Genomic DNA, 23,682 nt, shown 5'->3' with positions numbered 1-23,682 from the left:
GAAAACAAAAAAGAGATAAAAGGCAAATAGATCACTACAAAATGAAAATTTTAGAGTTTATGTTTGGAAAAAATTTTAAGCAATAAGAAATGTATGTGAAGTAAATTTAATCACCCACCGCAAATATACACATAAGTTTTGTTGTCCAAGTTTGGGAAACTCCACTAGTTCAACCTTAATAGCTTCGAATTTAATAAGAAAGAGATTTTTGTTCAAATGTTTTAAAAAAATGGATATGCATGCTTGAAACATGTTAAAAATGCAAATGACCTATGGATCCAAACATTTTAAAGAGAATAAAAAACACTCATTAAATTCTCAAGTGAATGTGAAGTGGGATATTTACCCGAGTCAAATAAGCCATTATTTTGCCCATCTACAAAAAAATGACCTAACGGTCATAGATGATTGTAAAGTGATTTATCAAGCGTAACGGACTATATTTTTGTTAGGAATAAATTTTGGATTGGGAGTCAACACTCAATTTAAAATCCCCCGCCTTCCCCTTGTCCCAACGATTTCAAAACCTAATATGTAAAAAGTAAAAAGAGTTTACAATCCCTAAAAATTATAAACTCTTTTTCGAATTATCTCCCTCTACATTTTTCCATTGTGCATTTCCATTTTAGATGTATTCTTTTATCTAAAATCAAAACTTGAGTTTTCACTTTCCCTTCATCTCGTAAACAAAAAGGAGATAAAAGGCAAATAGATAACAAAATAACGAAAATTTTAGAGTTTATGTATGGAAAAAATTTAAAGAAAAAACAAATGGAAGTAAAGAAAATTTATTCACACACCACAAAGGAACACAGAAGTTTTGTTATCCAAATTTGGGAAATTCCACTAGTTCAACCCTAATAGCTATGAATTTTATAAGAAATTTTTTTTTCTACACATGTTTTAAAAAATGGATATGCATGCTTGAAACATGTTCAAGATGCAAATGACCTTTGGATAAATTTTTTTTAAAGAGAATAACAAACACTCATTAAATTCTCAAGTGAACATGCGGTTGGTTATTTTACCCAAGTCAAACAAGCCAGTATAGCTGATTGTAAAGTGATTTATCATGCGTAACGGGCTAAATTTTGGTACGGAATGACTTATGGATTGTGAGTCAACACTCAGTTAAAAATCCCCCACTTCCCCCTTTTCCTGACTATTGTAAAACCTAATATATATAAACTAAAAACAGTTTACAATCCCTAAAAATTACTTACACTTTTTGGAATTATATCTCTCTGCATTTGTGCAGTGAGGTTTTCAATTTTAGATGTAAGCTTTTTTCTTAAATGAAAACTTGAGTTTTCACTTTTTCTTCAACTAAAAAACAAAGAAGATATAAATGGAAAATAAATCACAAGAAAAAGAAAATTTTAGGGTTTTGTATGGAAAAAATTTAAAACAATAACAAATGTAAGAAAAGAAAATTTATACACACACACACAAATGAACACAAAAGTTTTGTTATCCAAGTAGGGGAAATTCCACTAGTTCAACCCTAAGAGTTTGGAATTTTATAAGAAAGAGATTTTTCTACACATGTTTTTTAAAAATGGATATGCATGCTTTAAACATGTTCAAGATGCAAATGACCTACGGATATAAACATTTTAAAGAGAATAACAAACGGTCATTAAATTCTCAAGTGAACGCGCGGTGGGATATTTACCTCAGTCAAACAAGCCTTTATTTTGCCCATTTACGAAAACCTAACCTAATGATCATTGATGATTGTAAAGTGATTTATCATGCATATCAGGATATATTTTTGTAAGGAATGACTTGTGGATTGGGAATCAACACTCAGGTCAAAAATCCCCTGCCGCACCCTTTTCCTAACGATTGCAAAACCAAAAATAGAAAAAACTAAAAAGAGTTTACAATCCCTAAAAATTACAGACACTTTTTGGAATTATCTCTCTCCACATTTGTGCATTGTGCTTTTCCAATTTAGATCTATACTTTTATCTTAAATCAGAACTTGAGTTTTCACTTTCCCTTCATCTCGTAAACAAAAAAGAGATAAATGGCAAATAGATCACAACAAAATGAAAATTTAAGAGTTTTTGAATTGAAAAAATTTTAAGCAATAACAAATTTAAATAAAAAAAATTTATTCACACACCAAAAATGAACACAAAAGTTATGTTGTCCAAGTTGGGGAAATTCCACCTAATAGCTTGGAATTTTATAAGAAAGTGATTTTTGTACACATGTTTTAAAAAAAGGATATGCATGCTTGAAACATGTTAAACATGCAAATGACCTATGGATCCAAATCTTTTAAAGAGAATAACAAAAACTCATTAAATTCTCAAGCAAACGTGCAGTGGGATATTTACCCGAGTCAAACAAGCAATTATTTTGCCCATTTACAAAAAGCTGATCTAACGATAATAGATTATTAGAAAATGATTTATCATGCATAACAGGATATATTTTTGTAAGGAGTGACTTATGGATTGGGAGTCAACACTTAGTTAAAAATCTCCCGCCTCCCCCTTTTTTCGACGATTGCAAAACCTATACAAAAACTAAAAAGAGTTTACAATCCCTAAAAATTACAGACACTTTTTTGCAATTATCTCTCTCTACATTTATGAATTGCTCATGTCAATTTTAGATATATTCTTTTTTCTTAAATCAAAACTTGAGTTTTCACTTTCCCTTCATCTTGTAAACAAAAAAGAGATAAAAGGCAAATAGGTCACAAAATATGAAAATTTTAGAGTTTATGTATGGAAAAAATTTAAAGCAATAACAAATGTAAGTAAAGAAAATTAATCCACACACCGCAAATGTACACACAATTTTTGTTATCCAAGTTTGGGAAATTTCCAGTAGTTCAACCCCAATAGCTTGGAATTTTATAAGAAAGACATTTTTCTACAGATTTTTTTAAAAATTGATATGCAAGCTTAAAACATGTTAAATATAAAAATGACCTATCGATCTAAACCTTTTAAAGAGAATAACAAACTCTCATTAAATTCTCAAGTGAATGTGCGGTGGGATATTTACTAGAGTCATGCATGCCATTATTTTGCCCATTTACAAAAAGCTGACCTAAAAATCATAAATGATTATAAAGTGATTTATCATGCATAACGGGCTATATTTTTTTAATGAATGACTTATGGATTGGGAGTCTACACTCACTTAAAAATCCCCCACCTCCCCCTTTTCCCGACGATTTAAAAACCTAATTTAAAAAATTAAAAAGAGTTTACAATCCCTAAAAATTACTGACACTTTTTGGAATTATCTCTCAATACATTTGTGTATTGTGCATTTCCATTTTAGATGTATACTTTTTTCTTAAATCAAACCTTGAGTTTTCACTTTCCCTTCATCTCGAAAACAAAAAAGAGATAAAAGGCAAACAAGTCACTACAAAATGAAAATTTTAGAGTTTATGTTTGGAAAAAATTTAAAGCAAAAAGAAATGTGAGTAAAGAAAATTTATTCACCCACCGCAAATGTACACTAAAGTTTTGTTGTCCAAGTTTGGGAAACTCTACTAGTTCAACCCTAATAGCTTCGAATTTAATAAGAAAGATATTTTTCTGCACATTTTTAGAAAAATGGATATGCATGCTTGAAACATGTTAAAAATGCAAATGACCTATGGGTCAAAACCTTTTAAAGAGAATAAAAAACACTCATTAAATTCTCAAGTGAACGTGAGGTGGAATATTTACCCGAGTCGAATAAGCCAATATTTTGCCATTTACTAAAAAAATGACCTAATTATTATAGATGATTGTAAAGTCATTAATCATGTGTAACATGCTATATTTTTTTAAGGAATGATTTAAGGATTAGGAATGCTATATTTTTGTAACACTCATTTAAAAATCCCCCGCCTCCTCCTTTTCCCGACGATTGCAAAACCTAATATGTTAATAGTAAAAAAATTTTACAATCCCTAAAAATTACAGACACTTTTTGGAATTATCTCCAACTACATTTTTGCATTGTGCATTTCCATTTTAGATATATACTTTCATCTAAAATCAAAACTTGAGTTTTCACATTTCCGTCATCTCGTAAGCAAAAAGGAGATTGAAGGCAAATAGATAACAACAAAATGAAAAATTTAGAGTTTATGTATGGAACAAATTTAAAGAAAAAACAAATGTAAGTAACAAAAGTTTACTCACACACCAAAAATGCACACAAAAGTTTTGTTATCCAAATTTGGGAAATTCCACTATTTCAAACCTAATAGTTTAGAATTTTATAAGAAAGCGACTTTTCTACACATGTTTTATAAAATGCATATGCATGCTTTAAACATTATAAAGATGCCAATGACCTATGGATCCAAACCTTTTAAAGAGAATAACAAATGCTAATTAAATTCTCAAGTGAACCTGCGGTGGGATATTTACCCAAGTCAAACAAGCCATTATTTTGCCCATTTACAAAAAGCTGACCTAACGATTATAGATGATTTTACAGCGATTTACCATGCGTAACAGGCTATATTTTGGTTAAGAATCAATTATGGATTGGGAGTCCGCACTCAGTTAAAATTCCCCCGCTTCCCCCTTTTCCCAATGATTTTAAAACCTAATATGTAAAAAGTAAAACGAGTTTACAATCCCTATAAATTACAGACACTTTTTGGAATTATCTCCCTCTACATTTTTGCATTGTGCATTTCTATTTTAGATGTATACTTTTATCTAAAATCAAAACTTGAGTTTTCACTTTCCCTTCATCTCGTAAACAAAAAGGAGATAAAAGGCAAATAGATAACAACAAAATAATAATTTTACAGTTTATGTATGGAAAAAATTTAAAGAAAAAACAAATGAAAGTAAAGAAAATTTATTCACACACCACACAGGAACACAAAAGTTTTGTTATCCAAATTTGGGAAATTCCACTAGTTCAACCCTAATAGCTTGGAATTTTATAAGAAAGAGACTTTTCAACACATGTTTTAAAAAATGGATATGCATGCTTGAAACATGTTCAAGATGCAAATGACCTATGGATCAAAATCTTTCAAAGAGAATAACAAACGCTCATTAAATTCTCAAGTGAATGTGCGGTGGGATATTTACTCGAGTCAAACTAGCCATTATTTTGCCCATTTCCAAAAAGTTGACCAAACGATCATAAATGATTGTAAAGTGATTTATCATGCATAACGGGCTATATTTTTGTCAAGAATGACTTATAGATTGAGAGTCAACACTCAGTTAAAAAGCCCTCGCCTCCCCCTTTTCTCGACGATTGCAAAACCTAATATATAAAAATTAAAAAGAGTTTACAATCACTAAAAATTATAGACACTTTTTGGAATTATCTCTCTGTACATTTGTGCATTGTGAATTTCCATTTTAGATGGATATTTTTTTCTTAAATCAAAACTTGAGTTTTCACTTTTCCTTCTTGTCGTAAACAAAAAAAGAGATAAAAAAAAATTTAAGAGTTTATGCATGGAAAAATTTTAAAGCAATAGCAAAAGTAAGTAAATAAAATTTATTCACACATAAAAAATGAACACAAAAGTTTTGTTATCCAAATTTGGGAAATTCCACTAGTTCAAACCTAATAGCTTGGAATTTTATAAGAAAGAGATTTTTCTACAAATATTTTAAAAAATTGATATGCATGATTGAAACATGTTCAAGAAGTGAATGACCTATGGATCCAAACATTTTAAAGAGAATAACAAACACTTATTAAATTCTCAAGTGAACGTGCGGTGGGGTATTTACCTGAGTCAAACAAACCGTTATTTTGCTCATTTACAAAAAGCTGACCAAACGATCATAGATGATTGTAAAGTGATTTATCATGCCTAACAGGCTATATTTTTGTAAGGAATGACTTATGGATTGGGATTCAACACTCAATTAAAAATCCCTTGCCTTACCCTTTTCCCGACAATTACCAAACCTAATATATAAAAACTAAAAAGAATTCACAATCCTTAGAATTACAGAAACTTTTTGGAATTATCTCTCTCTACATTTGTGCATTGCACATTTCCATTTTTGTTGTATACTTTTTTATTAAATCAAAACATGAGTTTTCACTTTCCCTTCATCTTGTAAACAAAAAAGAGATTAAAGGCAAAATTATCACAAGAAAAAGAAAATTTTAGAGTTTATGTATGGAAAAAATTTAAATCAATAACAAATGTAAGTAAAGAAAATTTATTTACACACTTCAAATGAACCCAAAAGTTTTGCTAACCATGTTTGGAAGATTTCACTAGTTCAACCCTAATAGGTTGGAATTTCCTAAGAAAGAGATTTTTCTACACATGTTTTAAAAAATGGATATGCATGCTTGAAACATGTTAAAGAAGTAAATGACCTATGGCTTTAAACCTTTAAAAGAGAATAACAAATGCTCATTAAATTCTCAAGTGAACGTGTGGTGGGATATTTACCCGAGTCAAACAAGCCATTATTTTTCCCATTTACAAAAAGTTGACCTATGGATCATATATGATTGTATAGTGATTTATCATGTATAACGCGCCTCTCCTTTTGCCAACAATTGCAAAACCTAAAATATAAGAACTAAAAAAATTTTATAATCCCTAAAAAATTACATACACTTTTTTTGAGTTATCTCTCTCGACATTTATCCATAGTGAATTTCCATTTTAAATCCATACTTTTTTCTTATATCAAAACTTGAGTTTTCACTTTTCCTTCATCTCGTAAACAAAAAAGAGATAAAAGCCAAATAGATCACAACAAAATGAAACTTTTATAGTATATATATGGAAAAAATTTAAAGCAATAAAAAATATAAGTAAAGAAAATTTATTTACATCTCACAAATGAACACAAAAGTTTTGTTATCCATATTTCTGAAATTCCACTAGTTCAACCCTAATACCTTGGAATTTTATAAGAAAGAGATTTTTCTACACATGTTTTAAAAAATGGATATGCATGCTTAAAACATGTTCAAGAAGCAAATGACCTATGGATCCATATGTTTTAAAGAGAATAACAAACGCTCATTAAATTCTCAAGTGAATGTGCGGTGGGATATTTACTCGAGTCAAACAAGCCAATATTTTGCCCATTTCCAAAAAACTGACCTAACGATCATAAATGATTGTAAAGTGGTTTATCATGCGTAACGGATTATATTTTTGTGAGGAATGACTTATGGATTGGGTGTCAACACTGAGTTAAAAATCCCCCACCTCACCATTTTCCCGACTATTGCAAAACCAAACATATAAAAACTAAAAAGAGTTTAAAATCCAAAAAATTTTACACACTTTTTGGAATTATCATTCTCTACATTTGTGCACTGTGCATTTTAATTTTAGATGTATACTTTTTTCTTAAATCAAAACTTGAGTTTTCACTTGAGATAAAAGACAAATATATCACAACAAAATGAAAATTTTAGAGTTTAAGGATGGAAAATATTTAAAGCAATAAAAAATGTAAGTAAATAAAATTTATTCACACACCACAAATGAATACAAAAGTTTTGTTATCCATGTTTGGGAAATTCCACTAGTTCAACCCTAATAGAATGGAATTTTATAAGAAAGAGATTTTTCTGCTCATGTTTTTAAAAATGGATTTCCATCCTTGAAACATGTTAAAGATGCAAATGACCTATGGATCCAAACCTTTTAAAGAGAATAAAAAATGATCCATAAATTCTCTAGCGAACGTGCGGTGCGTTATGTACCCAAGACAAACAAGCCATTATTTTGCCCACAAACAAAATGCTCACCTAACGAACATAGATGATTATAAAGTGGTTTATCATGCGTAATGGGCTATATTTTTGTAAAGAATAACTTATGGATTGGAAGTCAACACTCAGTTAAAAATCCCCTGCCTCCCCCTTTTCCAGATGATTGCAAAACCAAATATATGAAAAACAAAAAAAGTTTACAATACCAAAAAATTATAGACACTTTTTGGAATTATCTCTCTCTAATTTTTGCATTGTGCATTTCCATTTTAGATGAATACTTTTTTTTTAAATCAAAACTTGAGTTTTCACTTCGCTTCATCTCGTAAACAAAAAAGAAATAAAAGGCAAATAGATAACAACAAAATGAAAATTTTAGAGTTTATGTGTGGAAAAAATATATAGCAATAAAAAATGTAAGTAAACAAAATTTATTCACACACCACAAATGAACACAAAAGTTTTGTTATCCAAATTTGGCAAATTCCACTTGTTCAACCCTAATAGCTTGGAATTTTATATGAAAGAAATTTTTCTACACATGTTTTAAAAAATGGATATGTATGCTTGAAACATGTACTAGATGCAAATGACCTATGGATCCAAACCTTTTAAAGAGAATAACAAACGCTCATTAAATTCTCAAGTGAATGTGCCGTTGGATGTTTACATGAGTCAAAGAAGCCATTATTTTGCCCATTTACAAAAATCTGACCTAACGATCATAGATGATTGTAAAGTGATTTATCATGTGTAACGGGCTATATTTTTGTCAGGAATGACTTATAGATTGGGAGTCAACACTCAGTTAAAAAACCCTCGCCTCCCCCTTTCCTTGACTGTTGCGAAACCTAATATATAAAAACTAAAAAGAGTTTACAATCAATAAAAATTATAGACACTTTTTAGAATTATCTCTCTCTACATTTTTGCATTGTGAATTTCCACTTTAGATAGATATTTTTTACTTCAATCAAAAATTGAGTTTTTACTTTATCTTCTTCTCGTAAAAAAAAAAGAGATAAAAAGCAAGTAGATCACAACAAAATAAAAATTTAAGAGTTTATGCACAGAAAATTTTTAAAGCAATAACAAAAGTAAGTAAATAAAATTTATTCACACATAAAAAATGAACACAAAAGTTTTGTTATCCAAATTTTGGAAATTCCACTAGTTCGACCCTAATAGGATGGAATTTTATAAGAAAGAGATTTGTCTACACTTTTTTTAAAAAATGGATATGCAAGCTTGACACAAGTTCAAGATGTAAATGACCTATGAATCCAAACCTTTTAAAGAGAATAACAAACACTTATTAAATTCTCAAGCGAACGTGCGGTGGGATATTTACATGAGTGAAAAAAGCCATTATTTTGCCCATTTACAAAAACTAGACCTAACTATCAAAGATAATTGTCAAATGATTTCAAATGCATAAAGGGCTATGTTTTCTTAAGTAATGAACTTATGGACTAGGTTTAAACACTCAGTTAAAAATCCACTACCTCACCCTTTTCCCGACGATTGCAAAACCTAATATATAAAAACTAAAAAGAGTTTACAATCCCTAAAAATTACCGACACTCTTTGAAATTATCTCTCTCTACACTTGTGCATTGTGCATTGTGCATTTCCATTTTAGATGTCTAATTTTTTATTAAATCAAAACTTGAGTTTTCACTTCTCCTTCATCTCGTAAACAAAAAAAGAGATAAAGGGCAAAAAGATCGCAACAAAATCAAAATTTTAGAGTTTCTGTGTGGAAAAAATTTAAAGCAATAACAAATGTAAGTAAAGAAAATTTATTTACACACTGCAAATGAACATAAAAGTTTTGTTAACCATGTGTGGAAAATTCCATTAGTTCAACCCTAATAGCTTGGAATTTCCTAAGAAAGAGATTTTTCTACACATGTTTTAAAAAATGGATATGCATGCTTGAAACATGTTAAAGAAGTAAATGACCTATGGCTCTAAACCTTTTAAAGAGAATAACAAACGCTCATCAAATTGTCAAGTGAATGTCCGGTTGGATATTTACCCGAGTCAAACAAGCCATTATTTTGCCCATTTACAAAAAGTTGACCTAAGGATCATATATGATTGTAAAGTGATTTATCATACATAACGCGCCTCTCCTTTTGCCGACAATTGCAAAACCTAAAATATAAAACTAAAAAACGTTTACAATCCCTAAAAAATTACAGACACTTTTTTTGAATTATCTCTCTCTACATTTATCCATTGTGCATTTTCATTTTAAATCCATACTGTTTTCTTAAATCAAAACTTGAGGTTTCACTTTTCCTTCATCTCGTAAACAAAAAAGAGATAAAAGCCAAATAGATCACAACAAATTGAAACTTTTAAAGTTTATTTATGGAAAAAATTTAAAGCAATAAAAAATATAAGTAAAGAAAATTTATTTACACATCACAAATGAACACAAAAATTTTCTTATCCATATTTGCTAAATTCCACTAGTCCAACCCTAATAGCTTGGAATTTTATAAGAAAGAAATTTTTCTACACATGTTTTAAAAAATTGATATGCATGCTTGAAACATGTTCACGAAGCGAACAACCTATGGATCCAAACATTTTATAGAGAATAACAAACGCTTATTAAATTCTCAAGTGAACATGCGGTGGGGTATTTACCCGAGTCAAACAAGTCATTATTTTGGTCATTTACGAAAGGCTGACCAAATGATCATAGACGATTGTAAAGTGATTTATCATGTCTAATGGGAAATATTTTTGTAAGGAATGACTTATGGATTGGGATTCAACACTCAGTTAAAAATCCCCTACATTACCCTTTTCCCGACAATTACCAAACCTAATATATAAAAACTAAAAAGAGTTTACAATCCCTAAAACTACAGACACTTTTTGGAATTATCTCTTTCTACATTTGTAGATTTCACATTTCCATTTTTGATGTATACTTTTTTATTAAATCAAAACATGAGTTTTCACTTTCCCTTCATCTCGTAAACAAAAAAGAGATAAAAGGCAAAAAGATCATAACAAAAAGAAAATTTTAGAGTTTATGTATGGAAAAAATTTAAATCAATAACAATTGTAAGTAAAGAAAATTTATTCACACACTGCAAATGAATACAAAAGTTTTGTTAACCATGTTTGGGAAATTCCACTAGTTCAACCCTAATAGCATGGAATTTTATAAGAAAGAGATTTTTATACACATGTTTTAAAAAATTGATATGCATGCCCGAAATATGATAAAGATGCAAATGACCTATAGATCTAAACCTTTAAAAGAGAATAAAAAATACTCATTAAATTCTCAAGTGAACGTGCGGTGGGATATTTACCCAAGGCAAACAAGCAATTATTTTTCCTATTTACAAAAAGCTGACCTAATGATAAGAGATGCTTTTAAAGTGATTTATTATGCATAAGGTGCTATATTTTTATAAGGAATGACTTATGGATTTGGAGTCTACACTCAGGTAAAAATCCCCTTCCTCACCCTTTCCCTAATGATTACAAACCTAGTATATTAAAACTAAAAAGAGTTTACAATCCCTAAAAAATACAAACACTTTTTTGAATTATATCTCTCTAGATTTGTGCATTGTACATTTCCATTTAAGATGTATACTTTTTTATTAAATCAAAACTTGAGTTTTCACTTTCCCTTCATCTCGTAAACAAAAAAATGATAAAAGGCAAATAGATCTCAACAAAATGAAAATTTTAGAGTTCATGTATGGAAAAAATTTAAAGCAATTAAAAATATAAGTAAATAAAATTTATTTACACTTCAAAAATGAACACGAAAGTTTTTTATCCAAATTTGCGAAATTCCACTATTTAAACCCAAATAGCTTGGAATTTTATAAGAAAGAGATTTTTCTACACATGTTTTAAAAAATGGATATGCATGCTAGAAGCATGTTCAAGATGTAAATGACCAATGGAACTAAACCTTTTAAACACTGAGTTAAAAAATCCACCGCCTCACCCTTTTCCCAACGATTGCAAAACTTAATATATATAACCTAAAAAGAGTTTACAATCCCTAAAACATACAAACAGTTTTTGGAATTATCTCTCTGTATATTTTTGCATTGTCCATTTCCATTTTAGATGTATACTTTTTTCTTAAAGTAAAACTTGAGTTTTCACTTTCCCTTTATCTCGTAAACAAAAAAGAGATAAAAGGTAAAAAGATCGCAACAAAATGAAAATTTTAGAGTTTATGTATGGAAAAAATTTTAAGCAATAAAAAATGTATGTAGAGAAAATTTATTCACACACTACAAATGAATACAAAAGTTTTGTAAACCATGTTTGGGAAATTCCATTAGTTCAACCCTTATAGCATGGAATTTTATAAGAAAGAGATTTTTCTACACATGTTTTAAAGAATGGATATGCATGCTTGAAACATGTTAAAGATGAAAATAACTTATTGATCTAACCTTTTAAAGAGAATAAAAAACGCTCATTAAATTCTCAAGTGAACGTGCGGTGGGATATTTACTCGAGTCAAACAAGTCATTATTTTGCTTGTATCCTAACGATCATAGACGATTGTAAAGTGACTTATGATGCATAACGCACTATATTTTTCTAAGGAATGACTTAAGGATTGGGAGTCAACACTCCGTTAAAAATCCCCCGCCTCCCCCTTTTCCCGACAATTAGCAAACCTAATATATAAAAACTAAAAGGAATTTAAAATCAATAAAAAAAAACTGACAGTTTTTGGAATTATCTCTCTGTACATTTTTGCATTGTGCATTTCCATTTTAGATGTATACTCTTTTATTAAATCAAAACTTGAGTTTTCACTTTCCCTTCATCTCGTAAACAAAAAAGAGATAAAAGGCAAAAAAATCACTACAAATTGAAAATATTAGAGTTTACATATGGAAATAATTTAAAGAAATAAAAAATGTACGTAAAGAAAATTTTGTCACACACTGCAAATGAACAAAAAAGTTTAGTTATCCATGTTTGGGAAATTCCCCTAGTTCAACCGTAATAACATGGAATTTTATAAGGAAGAGATTTTTCTACACATGTTTTAAAAAATTTATGTGCATGCTTGGAACATGTTAAAGATGCAGATGACCTATGGGTTTAAACCTTTTAAAGAGAATAACAAAGGCTCATTAATTCTCAAATAAACGTGCGGTGGGATATTTACCCGAGTCAAACATGCCATTATTTTTCCCATTAATAAAAAGCTGACCAAACGATCATAGATGATTGTAAAGTGATTTATCATGTGTAATGGGCAACTTTTTTTAAAGAATGACTTATGGATTGGGATTCAACACTGAGTTAAAAATCCCCTGCCTCACCCTTTTCCCGAAGATTATCAAGCCTAATATATAAAAACTAAAAAAAGTTTACAATCCCTAAAAATTAAAGACACTTTTTTAATTATCTTTCTCTAAATTTATCCATTGTGCATTTCCATTTTAGATGTATACTTTTTTCATATATCAAAACTTGAGTTTTCACTTTCCCTTCATCTCATAAACAAAAAAGAGATAAAAGGCAAATAGATCACAACAACATGAAAATTTTTGAGATTATGTATGGGAAAACTTTAAAGCTATAACAAATGTAAGTAAATAAAATTTATTCACACATAAAAAAGGAACACAAAAGTTTTGTTATCCAAATTTGGGAAATTCCACCAGTTCAACCGTAATAGCTTGGAATTTTATTAGAAAAAGATTTTCCTACACATGTTTTAAAAAATGGATATGCTTGATTGAAACATGTTCAAGATGCAAATGACCTATGTATCCAAACCTTTTAAAGAGAATAAAAAATGCTCATTAAATTCTCAAGTGACATGCGGAGGGATATTTACCAGAGTCAAACAAGAATTACAAAAAGCTGACCAAACGATCATAGATGATTGTAAAGTGATTTATCATGTGTAATGGGCAATTTTTTTTAAAGAATGACTTATGGATTGGGATTCAGCACTGAGTTAAAAATCCCCTACCTCACCCTTTTCCGGACGATTATCAAACCTAATATATAAAAACTAAAAAGAGTTTACAATCCCTAAAAATTACAGAAATATTTTGGAATTATCACTCTCTACATTTGTGCATTGTGCATTTCTATTTTAGATGTATACTTTTTAATTAAATCAAAACTTGAGTTTTCACTTATCCTTCATCTCGTAAACAAAAAAAGCGATAAAAGGCAAAAAAAAACACAACAAAATGAAAATTTTAGAGTTTATCTATGGAAAACACTTAAAGAAATAAAAAATGTAAGAAAGAAAATTTAGTGACACACTGCAAATGGACACAAAAGTTTAGTTATCCATGTTTGGGAAATTGCACTAGTTCAACCCTAATAGCATGAAATTTTATAAGAAAGAGATTTTTCTACACATGTTTTAAAAAATGGATATGCATGCTTGAAACATGTTAAAGATGCAGATGACCTATGGATCTTAACATTTTAAAGAGAATAATAAACACTCATTAAATTCTCAAGTGAACGTGCAGTGGGATATTTACCCGAATCAAACAAGCCATTATTTTGCCCATTTACAAAAGGCTGACCTAACGATGAATATGATTGTAAAGTGATTTATCATGCATAACGCACTATATTTTTTTTAGGAATGACTTATGGATTGGGAGTCAACACTCAGTAAAACATCCCCTGCCACACCCTTTTTCTGACGTTTATCAAACCTAAAATATAAAAACTAAAAAGAGTTTACAATCCCTACAAATAACATACACTTTTTTGAATTATATCACTCTACATTTATCCATTGTGCATTTCCATTTTAGATGTATGCTTTTCTCTTAAATCAAAACTTGAGTTTTCCCTTTCCCTTCATCTCGTAAACAAAAAAGATATAAAAGGCAAATAGATCACAACAAAATGAAAATTTTAGAGTTTATGTATGGAAAAAATTTAAAGCAATAAAAAATGTAAGTAAATAAAATTTATTCACACATAACAAATGAACAGAAAAGTTTTGTTATCCAAATTTGGGAAGTTCCACTAGTTCAACCATAATAGCTTGGAATTTTATACGAAAGAAATTTTCCTACACACATTTTAAAAAATGGATACGCATGCTTGAAACATGTTCAAGATGCAAATGATCTATATATCCAAACCTTTTAAAGAGAATAAAAAATGCTCATTAAATTCTCAAGTGACGTGCGGTGGGATATTTACCAGAGTCAAACAAGCCATTATTTTGCACATTTACAAAAAGTTGACCAAACGATCATAGATGTTTGTAAAGTGATTTATCATGTGTAATGAGCAATATTTTTTAAAGAATGACTTTTGGATTGGGATTAAACACTGAGTTAAAAATCCCCTGCCTTACCCTTTTTCGGACGATTATCAAACCTAATATATAAAAACTAAAAAGAGTTTAAAATCCCTAAAATTTACAGAAATTTTTTAGAATCATCACTCTCTACATTTGTGCATTGTGCATTTTTATTTTAGTTGTATACTTTTTAATTAAATCAAAACTTGAGTTCTCACTTATCCTTCATCTCGTAAACAAAAAACAGATAAAAGGCAAAAAGAAAACACAACAAAATGAAAATTTTAGAGTTTATCTATGGAAAAAATTTAAAGAAATAAAAAATGTAAGAAATAAAATTTAGTGACACACTGTAAATGGACACAAAAGTTTAGTTATCCATGTTTGGGAAATTCCACTAGTTCAACCCTAATAGCATGGAATTTTATAAGATAGAGATTTTTCTACACATGTTTTAAAAAATGGAGATGCATGCTTGAAACATGTTAAAGATGCAGATGACCTATGGATCTAAACCTTTTAAAGAGAATAATAAACACTCATTAAATTCTCAAGTGAACGTGCAGTGAGATATTTACCCGAATCAAACAAGCCATTATTTTGCCAATTTACAAAAGGCTGACCTAACGATGAATATGATTGTAAAGTGATTTATCAAGCATAACGCACTATATTTTTTTTAGGAATGACTTATGGATTGGGAGTCAACACTCAGTAAAACATCCCCTACCGCACCCTTTTTCTGACGTTTATCAAACCTAAAATATAAAAACTAAAAAGAGTTTACAATCCCTACAAATAACATACACTTTTTTGAATTATATCGCTCTACATTTATCCATTGTGCATTTCCATTTTAGATGTATACTTTTCTCTTAAATCAAAACTTGAGTTTTCACTTTCCCTTCATCTCGTAAACAAAAAAGAGATAAAAGGCAAATAGATCACAACAAAATGAAAATTTTAGAGTTTATGTATGGAAAAAATTTAAAGCAATAAAAAATGTAAGTAAATAAATTTATTCACACATCACAAATGAACAGAAAAGTTTTGTTATTCAAATTTGGTAAGTTCCACTAGTTCAACCATAATAGCTTGGAATTTTATACGAAAGAAATTTTCCTACACACGTTTTAAAAAATGGAATGCGTGCTTGAAACATGTTCAAGATGCAAATGGCCTATGGATCCAAACCTTTTAAAGAGAATAACAAACGATTCTCAAGTGAACGTGTAGTGGGATATTTACCCTTGTCCAACAAGCCATTATTTTGATCATTTGGGAAAAGCTGACCTAACGATCATAGATGATTGTACATTGATTTATCATGCATAACGTGCTATATTTTTCTAAGGAATGATTTATGGATTGGGAGTTAATACTCAGTTAAAAATCTCCTGTCTCCCCCTTTTCTTGACATTTGCAAAACCTAAAATAGAAGAAATAAAAAGAGTTTACAATCCCTAAAAAATTAAAGACACGTTTTTGAATTATCTTTCTCTACATCCATTGTGCATGTCCCTTTTAAATGTGCACTTTTTTCTTAAATCAAAACTTGAGTTTTCACTTTCCCTTCATCTCGTAAAACAAAAAGAGATAAAAGGCAAAAAGATCATAAGGAAATGAAAAATTTAGAGTTTATGTATGGATAAAATTTAAACCAATAATAAATATAAATAAAAAAAATATTTACACATCACAAATGAACACAAAAGTTTTGTTATCCAAAATTTGGAAATTCCACTAGTTCAACCATAATAGCTTGGAATTTTATAAGAAAGAGATTTTTCTACACATGTTTTAAAAAATGGATATAGATGCTAGAAACATGTTCAAGATGCAAATGACCTATGGATCCAAACCTTTTAAAGGGAATAAAAAATGCTTATTAAATTCTCAAGGGTGCAGTGGGATATTTACCCGAGTCAAAAAAGTCATTATTTTGCCTTTTACAAAAAGCTGACCTAACGATCTTAGATGATTGTAAAGTGATTTATCATGCGTAACGGGCTATATTTTTGTAAGTAATGACTTATGCATTTGGATTCAACACTCAATTAAAAATCCACCACCTCACCCTTTTCCCGACGATTGTTAAAACTAATATATAAAAACTAAAATGAGTTTACAATCACTAAAAATTACAGACACTTTTTGGAATTATCTCTCTACATTTGCGCATTGTACATTTCCATTTTAGATGAATACTTTTTTCTTAAATCAAAACTTGAGTTTTCACTTTCCCTTCATCTTGTAAACAAAAAAGAGATACAAGGAAAAAAGATCACAACAAAATGAAAATTTTAGAGTTTATGTAAGGAAAACATTTAAAGCAATAACAAATGTAAGTAAAGAAATTTTATTTACACACCACAAATGAACACAAAAGTTTTGTTATCGAAGTTTGGGAAATTCTACTAGTTCAACCCTTATAGCTTGGAATTTTATAAGAAAGTGGTTTTTCTACACATATTTTAAAAAATGGATATGCATGCTGGAAACATGTTAAAGATGGATCCAAACTTTTTTAGGAGAATAACAAACGTTCATTAAATTCTCAAGTGAACGTGCGATGGGATATTTAACCAAGTCAAACAAGCTATTATTTTTCCCATTTACTAAAATCTAACCAAACGATTATAGATGATTGTAAAGTGATTTATCATGCGTAGCATGTAATATTTTTGAAAGGAATGACTGAAGGATTGGGGTCAACACTCAGTTGAAAATCCCCTGCCTCCCTCTTTTTTCGACGATTGCAAAACCTAATATATAAAAACTAAAAAGCAGTTTATAATCCATAAAAATTAACGTAACTTTTTGGAAGAATTGTGCATTGTGCATTTCCATTTTAGATGTATACTTTTTTCTGAAATCAAAACATGAGATTTCACTTTCCTTCATCTCGTAAACAAAAAAGAGATAAAAGGTAAATATACAACAACAAAATGAAAATTTTAGAGTCTATGTATGGAAAACATTTAAAGCAATAAAAAGTGTAAGAAAAGAAAATTTATTGACACACCAGAAATGAACACAATTTTTGTTATCCAAGTTTGGGAAATTCCACACGTTCAACCCTAATAGCTTGGAATTTTATAAGAAAGAGATTTTTCTACACATGTTTTAAAAATGGATATGCATGCTTGAAACATGTTAATGATGCCAATGACCTATGGATCCAAACCTTTTAAAGAGAATTAAAAACGCTCATTAAATTCTAAAGTAAACGTGATGTGGGATATTTAACCGAGTCAAACAAGCCATTATTTTGCCCATTTACAAAAAGCTGACCTAACGATCATAGATAATTGTAAAGTGATTTATCATGAGTAACCGGCAATATTTTTGTAAGGAATGACTTATGTATTGGGATTGAACACTCAGTTAAAAATCCCTTGCCTCACCCTTTTCACGACGATTACCAAACCTAATATATAAAAACTAAAAAGAGTTTACAATCCCTAAGAGCTACATAAAATTTTTGGAATTACCTCCCTCTACATGTGTGCATTGTGCATTTCCATTTTAAATGTATACTTTTTTATTAAATCAAAACTTGAGTTTTCACTTTCCCTTCATCTCGTAAACAAAAAAGAGATAAAAGGCAAATAGATCACAACAAAATGAAAATTTTAGAGTTTATGTATGGAAAAAATTTGAAGCAATAACAAATATAAGTAAAATAATTTATTATACATCACAAATGAACACAAAAGTTTTGTTATTAGAATTTTCAAAATTCCACTAGTGCAACCCTAATAGCTTGGAATTTTATAAGAAAGAGAATTTTCTACACATGTTTTAAAAAATGGATATGCATGCTAGAAACATGTTCAAGTTACAAATGACCTATGGATCCAAACCTTTTAATGGTAATAAAAAATTTTTATTAAATTCTCAAGTGAACGTGCGGTGAGAGATTTACCCGAGTCAAAAAAGCCATTATTTTGCCCATTTACAAAAAGCACACCTAACGATCATAGATGATTGTCAAGTGATTTATAATGTGTAAAGGGCTAAAATTTTGTAAGTCATGACTTATGGATTGTGATTCAACACTCAGTTAAAAATCCACCTCCTCACCCTTTTCCCGACGATTGCAAAACCTAATATATAATAACTAAAAACAATTTACAATCCCTAAAAATTACAAAAAGTTTTTGGTATTTTCTCTCTCTCAATTTTTTCATTGTGCATTTCAATTTTAGATGGATACTTTTTTCTTAAATCAAAACTTTAGTTTTCACTTTCCCTTCATCTCGTAAACAAAAAAGAGATAAAAGGCAAAAAGATCGCAACAAAATGATAATTTTAGAGTTTATGAATGGAAAAAATTTAAAGCAATAACAAATGTAAGAAAAAAAAATTTAGTCACACACAACAAATGAACACAAAAGTTTTGTTATCCAAGTTTGGGAAATTCTACAAGTTCAACCCTAATGGCTTGGAATTTTATAAGAAAGATTTTTCTACACATGTTTAAAAAAATTGATATAATTACTTGAAACATTTTAAAGATGTGAACGACCTATGATCCAAACCTTTTAAAGAGAATAACAAACATTCATTAAATACTCAAGTGAACGTGTGGTGGGATATTTAACCGAGTCAAACAAGCCATTATTTTGTCCATTTACCAAAAGCTAACCTAACAATCATACTTGATTGTAAAGTGAATTATCATGCGTAATAGATTATATTTTTGTAAGGAATGACTTATAGATTAGGAGTCAACACTTACTTAAAAATCCCCCACCTCCCCTTTTTCCCGACGATTGCCAAACCTAATATTTAAAAACTAAAAAGAGTTTACATTCCCTAAAAATTACAGACCTTTTTTGAAATTACCACTCTCTACATTTGTGCATTGTGAATTTCCATTTTAGATGTATACTTTTTTCTGAAATCAAAACTTGAGTTCTCACTTTCCCTCCATCTCATAAACGAAAAGAGTAAAAGGCAAAAAGATCACAAAAATGTAAGTAAAGAAAATTTATTCACACACCAACAATGAACACAAAAGTTATGTTATCCAAGTTTGGGAAATTCCACTAGTTCAACCTAATAGCTTGGAATTTTATAAGAAAGAGATGTTTCTACACATGTTTTAAAAAAATGGATATGCACGCTTGAAACATGTTAAAGATGCAAAAAACCTATGGATCCAAACCTTTTAAAGAGAATAACAAACGCACATTAAATTCTCAAGTGAACGTGCGGTGGGATATTTACACGAGTCAAACAAGCCATTATTTTGCCCATCTACAAAAAGTTGACCTAATGATCATAGATGATTGTAAAGTGATTTATCTTGAGTAATGGGCAATATTTTTTTACGGAATGACTTATGGATTGGGAGTCAACACTTAGTTAAAACCCACCTCCTCCCCCTTTTCCTGACAATTGAAAAACATAATATTTAAAAACTAAAAAGAGTTCACAATCCCTTAAAATTATAGACGCTTTTTGGAATTATCTCTCTCTTCATTTGTGCATTGTGCAATTCCATTTTAGTTGTATACTTTTTTCATAAATCAAAACTTGATTTTTCACTTTCCCTTCATCAGTTAACTAAAATGAGATAAAAGGCAAATAGATCACAACAAAATCAAAATTTTAGAGTTTTGATATGGAAAATTTTTAAGCAAAAATAAATGTAAGTAAAGAATATATATTCACACACCACAAATGAACACAAAAGTTTTGTTATGCATGTTTGGGAAATTCTACTAGTTGAACCCTAATAGCTTAGAATTTTATAAGAAAGAGATTTTTCTTCACATGTTTTCAAAAATTGATATGCATGCTTGAAATATTTTAAAGTTGCAAATGACCTATGGATCCAAACCTTTCAAAAAGGATAACAAACACGCATTGAATTCTATAGTGAATGTGCGGTGGGATATTTACCCGAGTCAAATAAGCCATTATGTTGCCCATTTACAAAAAGCTGCCATTACGATTTTAAGTGATTTATCTTGCGTAATGGGCTATATTTTTGTAAGGAATGACTTATGGCTTGGGAGTCGACACTCAGTTAAAAATCCCCCACCTACCCTTTTCCCGATGATTGCAAAACCTAATATAAAAAAACTAAAAAGGGTTTACAAACCCAGAAAAATTACAGACACTTTTTGGAATTATCTCTCTATATATTTGTGCATTGTGCTTTTCCATTTTAGATGTATACTTTTTTCTTAAATAAAAACTTGAGTTTTCACTTACCCTTCATCTCGTAAACAAAACAGAGATAAAAGGCGAAAAGATCACAACAAAATGAAAATTTTAGAGTTTATGTATGGAAAAACTTTAAAGCAATAACAAATGTAAGTAAAGAAAATTTATTCACCCACCACAAATGAACACAAAAGTTTTGTTATCCAAGTTTGGGAAATTCTACTAGTTCAACCCTAATAGCTTGGAATTTTATAAGAAAGAGATTTTTCTACACATCTTTTAAAAAATGATATGCATGCTTGAAACAAGTTAAAGATGATACAAACCTTTTAAAGAGAATAACAAACATTCATTAAATTCTAAAGTGAATGTACTGTGGGATATATAGCCGAGTCAAACAAGCCAATATTTTGCCCATTTACAAAAAGCTGACCTAACATTCAAAGATGATTGAAAAGTAACTTGTCAAGCATAATAGGCTATATTTTTGTAAGGAATGACTTATGGATTGGGAGTCAACAACACTCAGTTAAAAATCCCCCGCCTCCCCTTTTTATGACGATAGCAAAACCAAATATATAAAAACTAAAAAAATTTTACAATCCCCAAAAATAACAGACCCTTGTTAGAATTGTCTCTCTCTACATTTGTGCATTGTGCATTTCCATTTTAGATGTAGACTTTTTTTTTAAATCAAAACTTGAGTTCTCACTTGCCCTTCATCGTATAAACAAAAAGGAGATAAAAGCCAAATAAATCACAACAAAATGAAAATTTTTGAGTTTATGTATGGAAAAAATTTAAAGCAATAACAAATGTAAGTAAAGAAAATTTATTCACACACCACAAATGAACACAAAATTTTTTTTATCCAAGTTCTAGAAATTCCACTAGCTCAACCTAATAGCTTGGAATTTTATAAGAAAGAGATTTTTTTACACATGTTTTTAAAAATGGATATGCATGCTTGAAACATATTAAAGATACAAACGACCTATGGATCCAAATGTTTTAAAGAGAATAACAAACGCTCATTAAATTCTCAAGTGAGCGTGCGGTGGGATATTTACCCGAGTCAATTAAGCCAATATTTTGCCCATCTACCAAAAGCTGACCTAACGATCCTAGATGATTATAAATTGATTTATCATGCGTAATGGGCTATATATTTCTAAGGAATGACTTATGGATTGGGAGTGAACACTCAGGTAAAAATCCCCCGCTTCCCTCTTTTCTCGACGATTCCAAAACATAATATATAAAAACTAAAAAGGGTTTACAAACCCTGAAAAATTACAGACACTTTTTGGAATGATCTCTCTATACATTTTTGGATTGTGCATTTCTATTTTAGATGTATACATTTTTCAGAAATCAAAACTTGAGTTTTAACATTTCCTTCATCTTGTAAACAAAAAAGAGATAAAAGGCAAATAGATCACAACAAAATGAAAATTTTAGAGTTTATGTATGGAAAAAATTTAAAGCACTAACAAATGTTAGTAAAGAAAATTTATTCACACACCACAAATGAACACAAAATTTTTGTTATCCAAGTTCTGGAAATTCCACTAGTTCAACCATAATATCTTGGAATTTTATAAGAAAGAGATTTTTCTACACATGTTTTAAAAAATGGATATGCATGCTTGAAACATGTTAAAGATGCGAACTACCTATGGATCCAAACCTTTTAAAACGAATAACAAACGTTCATTAAATTCTAAAGTGAATGTGCAGTGGGATATTTAACCTATTCAAACAAGCCATTATTTTTCCCATTAACAAAAAGCTGACCTAACGATCATAGATGATTCAAAAGTTATTTATCATTCCCAACATGCTATATCTTTGTAAGGAATGACTTATAGATTGGGAGTCAATAATCAGTTAAAAATCCCCTGCCTCCCCTTTTTCTCAACGATTGTAAAACCTAATATATAAAAACTTAAGAGTTTACAATCCCTAAAAATTACAGACCCTTTTTGAAATTGTCTCTCTCTACATTTGAGCTTTATGCTTTTCCATTTAGATGTATACTTTTTTTCTAAAACCAAAACTTGAGTTCTCATTTTCCCTTCATCTCATAAACAAAAAAAAAGATAAAAGGCTAATAGATCACAACCAAATGAAAATTTTAGAGTTTAAGTATGGAAAAAATTTAAAGCAATAACAAATGTAAGTAAAGAAAATTAATTCACACACCACAAATGAACACAAACGTGTTGTTATCCATGTTTGGGAAATTCCACTAGTTCAACCTTTGCTTGGAATTTTATAAAAAAGAGATTTTTAAAAAAATGTTTGAACACATCTTTTAAAAAATGGATATGCAAGCATGAAACATGTTAAAGATGCAAGCTACCTATGGATCCAAACCTTTTAAAAATAAAGACATGTGCTCATTAAATTCCCAAGTGAACGTGTGGTGGGATATTTACCCGAGTCAAACAAGCCATTATTTTGCACATCTACAAAAAGCT

This window comes from Aristolochia californica, unplaced genomic scaffold (genome assembly GCF_029961685.1).
Source record: "Aristolochia californica isolate CCGP_79_NKW_82.1479 unplaced genomic scaffold, dmAriCali1.0.hap1 SCAF_4, whole genome shotgun sequence".
Classification (NCBI taxonomy): Eukaryota; Viridiplantae; Streptophyta; class Magnoliopsida; order Piperales; family Aristolochiaceae; genus Aristolochia; species Aristolochia californica.
Note: the sequence above shows the minus strand (reverse complement) of the source record.